At 40.7% G+C, this 6,363-nt stretch overlaps 1 protein-coding gene across 1 annotated transcript in view; it reads left to right on the top strand.

Moving 5' to 3' along the window:
* LOC108720290 (glutathione S-transferase 1-1) overlaps positions 1-6,363 on the top strand; it is a 28,924-nt gene that overhangs the window by 16,199 nt on the left and 6,362 nt on the right. The gene's annotated exons all lie outside the window — the stretch shown is intronic.

The raw sequence follows: 6,363 nt of genomic DNA, 5'->3' as shown, positions 1-6,363 counted from the left end.
CCCCTGAAGATAGAGTCTTCAACGTTTCTTTCCTACTCGAATCATTCTTCGCCGCCGGCGAACGACCCCTAACTCGTCTGTGTTCTTCCTTTTCCGCTCCCAATGGCACCGTAAAGCCCTTTCCGCACTCGCGATAAGATAAATCGTATATTTATTCCTGAGCACCGATTCCTTATTCGTTTCGTGAATTTGCAACGCAGTTGTAGTAAGTTATCCGCAATATCATCGACGACAGACGGAGAAAAAGAGGAAAGGAGAGACAGCGACAAAAATTGCCGCGCTCCGTGTCGCGCCGCGTCGCTTCGCGACGCTGCCCTCCCTTCAGCGAAAACACCCCCTCACTTTTGCAAGGTGAACGATCGACGAACCGTGTGCGGTTTGCCGCTGCCGCCGCCGCCGCCGCCGACACCGGCGCTGCCTGCTGGGGGTCGCGAGGGTGGCTCCAGCTTCGCGACTGCGCCCTCTCTGCTCTCTTCAACCCATTACGTACCTTGCACACGCGTGACCGTGAGACAACACGCTCTTTACGCGTACGTATCGCATACATGTGGGAAGAGAGGCTGGTGTCTCTTTTTCTCTCTCTCCTTCCCTTCCCTCCTCTCTCTCTCTCTCTCTCTTTCTCTTTTCTCCTGCCAACCCTTCTCTCTTCTACTTTCTCGCACCGCGTACACCCCTGAGACCCCTGCCGTCTATCTACAGCCCCGGACCGGAGTCTCGCCACCGCAACACGTAGCCTCGTAGTGGCTTTCTCTACCATCGTCTCTCCCCCTCATCCTGCCTCGATTGTGCTATAACTCGCGATACATTGCCGTATCACTTTATGTCTGGCATAACGTTTTATTAACCAGAAATCAAGTGCGCTTCCTTCGATCCCCTCAGCCGAGAGTCTCTCCATGTTCTTCCACATATATTCCTGTGTCTCCTGTACTGGTTTCTATTTATTCACGCTCTCGTCTGACGGACATGCTATTTCTTTGGCACTCAACTACCGCTAATGTCGTGCCGGTTCCACATATGGTGAACGTGATTGTCGCTTAGAACATTTCTATTAACTGTCATTCCCGCTGCTTTCAGCCTGATGTCCTCGATCGTGTATGTGTGTGTATATTCCTGTCGTTCTTTTATTCGTTCTTTTCTTGTTCGTTCAATTTTCCACGTTTCTGCAATGACATTTCTTTGGCTTTATATCGACGCATACGTCGACTCGCGTCTTCATAAAAATAGTAACGTTGCGCACAATTTTCCTCAAACCGGATATGGACTGTTCTCTTACCTGACCTTACTCTCGATCGCAGATGCATATTTACAATGCAATATATTTTATATATTTCTTTATCATCTACTTTTGCAATAAATTATAATCGATATTATTTAACTGCTATTTATTATTAAACTGCTTGGCAATTTAATTTATAATATTACTATCCCAATCTGATTTAAGATTGCATTTAAAGACTGAAAATAAGGTTCCGGAGCACAATTGTAAAATTAAATATGTATATAAATTTACACTGAAATGTTACTTAAGTATTAAGATTTATTGATCTCGGATTAAAAAATCCTTTTCGTTACTTACTGTTTATTATTTCTATTATTTCAATAATTTTTAAGTTCGGTTGAAAAAATAGCGTAAAAAAATTAATCATAAAGATTTATTTTTTTGTGCTCCAAAAACTACATGTTCCGAGAACCGTTACATTATATTCTAAATTACATATTGCGAATTATATTATTTTCCCATATTTTTTCCACTATTTTTTTTATATTTTTAGCTAATACCCATTGTTGAAAACTAAAGATTGTAAATAAAAAGTAGATGATTTTCAACCAAATTATTGATTAAATCTTCAAACATTAAACCTTCATAAAGAATTTGTAACAAGGGAAAAATGTACCATTTTCGATATGTTCTGTAAGCTCATAAGCAGATACTTGTATAACAACACAAGGAACAACTTCCGCATTCGCTTATAATAGCGTATTCTGATTGTTTGAAGAAGAAGTATTACCTTTTATGCTATAGAATCGATGTTGAAATTTAACGATAGTTGTAAACTTTTATAAGGATCTTATTAATGATTGTATTTCGCTGTGGAAACTGTTTTTATAGTCTTCCTTTAAAGCATTCTTCATGTAATATTTTCCGTGTTATAGTCTATTCTACCCCTTGTTTGCAAAATATTAAACCTACTGATGTGTGTTCATCAAAGGACGATTACTATATTACTGCATTAACGTCTTAAGAACGTTAACACGTTTTTAAACTTCTGTATTAAATTATAAAATTGAAAATAAATGATAACCGATAACTTTTCTCTTTATTAATCAGATTTAATTTACAATTCAATTTTAATAGAGATGTAATATCGAAGACGTGGCTAATAAAACGACTTCTTTAAACATTTTTGCTAATGAAAAATTGACTTTGCAACTGGCTGGAGAATCGTCGAAAAGACAATCGACTAGGATAACTATTTCTATAATCTATCTCTATTTGTGTCTGTTTCTATTAGTGTGCCTTTGTATTTAAATAAGCCATAAAGAAAGCGCAGATATATATAAATACGAAAAACTTTTTTATTAAATTCAGTTATTAATATACACAATACCAAAAATAATGTTTTAAGTATAATACACATTTTTTGAAAGATGTGAGGAATCTATGTGAGTTCATTAATACCGTAAAATTTTAAGCTTATCCCTATCAGCTTGAAATCTAGCTTTAAAAAGCTGTAGGAATTATCGCTACAAATGCAGCGTTTCAAAAGGTTAAATAGATGCCTATTATTCTCCCGGTTGCCCTCGACGTTGAATACGCTTGTCAAAACGCGCATATCGGCAGACTATAGAGAAATTAATACCAAAGCATATGTTCCGAACAGACCCGCCTAACCGGCGCATCGGCGCGTGGTAACCAAATCCACAGCAGTTTGTGTGCACGCCGGTATGCGTGAGCGAGAAAACAGGGGTTGAAGGAGGGAAGAAGATAGGCACAAAGTCCATGGAGAGTGCCAGTCGGATGATATAGTGGATACCGGTCCGTGGTGGCGGCATGGTGGTTACAGATAAGGAACAGGTCGCATCGCAAAGCCCGGGGTGGAGACGGTACTAATTTTGTGAGCGAACGAGGGTAACGGCAATACCCGCTTCTGGCTTTCGTGTTTGAGAAGACGGAAGTAACGCGCCGCGCGTATACCCGCAGACTCTTTACATTTAACGGAACGTCGATATTTCCACTTCATATTCCGCACAAAATATCGTAAATAAATTGACGTTATATTTTTCCGAAAAAGGTGAATCAATACGTCGCAATAATCGAGTAATACATAACATTTACATAAGATATTCAGTATCCGAGTCGTAATATTAATGTTTCGATATCAAACATCGTATCTACGAAATATTTCTCGGGAGAAAAATGTTTAAAATTAATAAGGAAATATCGATATTTTTATTCATTGAATACGTGAATGCGCCGTAAACATCGCGAGTAATACGATTTCCTCAAAACATACCAGGTGTCCGATATAATTTCTCCAAAAGAATCTATCGGTGTTTCTCGATATTTTCTTTCGCGAAGTAAGACATGTTACCAGGTATTCTCCTCAAAAAGCCGATACTCCGCAATCTCGAAATATCGTAAATATCCAAGTAACACCCGTGCGGATAACGTACGTAAGCGTGGGTTAGTCGAGCATACCATATTTCATCCCGCTCGCGCATCCGCGTACGCCGCGGAATTGGGTGACTATGACGAAACGCAAGGGATTTCGCAGCCAGCGTGGCGGAGATTCGCTTCTCGTGCGCCTCGCTGTCAAAACGGGAAGTACGTACGCGGAAAAGTAAAGTAGGATACTGTGCCGAATGGTTACATAGATAAGGCGAGTCTCACCGGTCTCACCCGCATCGAGAAGAGAAAGAGGAGAAAGAAAAAGGAGAGAGAGAGAGAGAGAGAAAGGAAGCAGGCGTAAAGTTTGATCCCCTTCGTTCTCTTTCGCTACTTTGGCTTCTTTGCCTCTTTCCTTTTGGATTTGCCGAACGCGGGCGGGCACATCTGCTCCTTCCGCGTGTTGCTCATGCGAAAGAAGGACTCCAAGAGAAAGAAAGAGAGAGAGAGAGAAAGGGTGGAATTGAACTAGGATCAGCGGAATTTAGTTCGACGGATTGTGTGAGCACGCGTTTTCTCTGCCACGACCAAACGGTAAGGCGCGTGACAGAAATTGCGTTTCGAGTATCGGTGCGTTCAGGGATATCCTGACTTTACATACAAATATGAGAAATATTCAAACGCGACGAGAACGTTAGCGGAGATCTCTCTCTCTCTCTCTCTCTCTCTCTCTCACTCCGGCGACATTGTATCAGTTGTTTGATTAGAGCAAACCAAACGGCGGCAGCGCGGCGACGGCGGAGGCGGCTGTGTACAAATTCTCGTGAAATATACAACGTGTGTAGGACGTGCACACGTGTGCACGACGGAGATGTACACAGCTGCGGAATCGTGAATATTCCGCCGGTAATCAGTCGCGCTTCAACAGTCAGTCCTTCGAAATAGTCCGGGAATTACATATTGCATGACTCACGTTGGCATTTCGTATAAAATGATTGTACGCGACAAAATTCGAGATAACAGGGCGAAGATAAGCGCGATAATGTCACCGCTTGTCGGCGAAGAGTCGTGCGAAAGTATGCTAATTACAATGCACGAATGAAAAAAGGGCATTGTACGCGCGCGCTTTTATATATATATATATATATATATAACGTCGTATTAATATTATGCAAATTTTCCTCTACTCGTGTTTTCCACACGCAACTCCGGCATCGGCGGAGTTTCTTCGCCAGAACGAACAGAACGATATGACGGAGTGGAAATAACAGCGCGGGCTGCCGTAAAGTACTCCAACTGCGGGATAACGCGGGATAAAATATATTCTGGAACGTGGGACGAGTTAACGCGCGAAATATCGGACGGTGATTTACGACGGCGATGTGTTTAATAGGAAGGCGTGAGGCTGTTTTTGATACGTTTAGTATTTTCCAAGACATCGGCGGGATAGACGTGCGTATATTGTACAAACATGCGTAATAAAACATGATACACACAGTGCGGTATATGATTAGCTGTTTCTCATTAGCCGACGGATGCTTATTCGGCTTTTAGATCAGTGTACTGTGTACAACCCGCTCGTATAGCTCCCAGCAAAACGCGGGGCAGCTCGTTTGTGCTCCGCCGTGTATTTTGTACTTGTCCATTTGCTTACATGCGTTTCCACTACACGCGTCGTTACGAAGAGTTAGCGTCACTGGATCCTGTGCCGTTGCCCGCTGTATTAATATCCATGCTCGCATGTACATATCTCGAAGGATGACCGATTTCCGTACGTATATTACCGCAGCTTCGTTACGGAACTATCGAGAAAACAAATAAACGCCGGTAGATTTGATTTTACCGAAATGCGAAATCCAACTGAGATAATTTTGGGACTCCTGCGAATTTAATCTATTAAAAGTTACCTGTGGTAAAGGTATAATGGTGTAAAGACCGTAAAGAATTTTGATGAAGTCATAACTTTTTTATCTTCTAATACAATTTTTTAACAAAATGTGTAAGCATATTTTCTCTTTAAAATACAGTAGATGGAAATTACTTACTAGAGCACCTTATAAGAGCGTCTCGACAAAAGTTATATATATTTATATTATCAAACTCACATAGTTAACCTCTTATTATGTTTATGTGGTACATATACAGGGTGTATCTGAAATAACGTACACTAACTATTTAAATTTTTAAAAACTAAATTTTATTTTAAAGAGTCTTAAAAAATCTATTGAAATAAAAATATAACATATTAAGGAAATTCTACAGTAACAACAGTTATCAGCTAGCTAACGTATGTATATCTGGCGAGCAAAACATGAGTTTTCAGCGTGAACAAGGTAGATAGAGACTTGACACTAGTCTAGATTAGGCTTATGTAGTAAGTATGTTTCTCCGAGTCTAGGAAACATGTCGAGAACGGTTAATGGCTCTCGACCATTTTCGCCGAAGTATCTGTAAATTCTATAAGTTACATATTGCGGGAGAAGTTGGTTGTAATCCACCAACTTCGAAACTCGAGTGTCTTTGTATAGCCAAGCCGGGAGCCTCGTCGAGCGGAGCACGCTGCATCAAAGTAGTATGAAATAACTTTCGCGAGTCCGTGAAGTTCTCGTTTTCCATCCGGTCGAAAATTATTTCCAAGAGCTCAAGTTTCTTAAAGTAATGTCCTGTCGGCTAACTATGACGTTTGCATTTTCATGTCGAAGGGTAATTCTTCAATTATAAGAATTGATTTTATATACAGTGTTGCCTCTCTCTCT

This window comes from Mycetomoellerius zeteki, unplaced genomic scaffold (genome assembly GCF_001594055.1).
Source record: "Mycetomoellerius zeteki isolate Tzet28-1 unplaced genomic scaffold, Tzet1.0 scaffold149, whole genome shotgun sequence".
In the NCBI taxonomy this organism is placed as follows: Eukaryota; Metazoa; Arthropoda; class Insecta; order Hymenoptera; family Formicidae; genus Mycetomoellerius; species Mycetomoellerius zeteki.
Note: the sequence above shows the minus strand (reverse complement) of the source record. Positions and strands in the feature narration are given on the sequence as shown.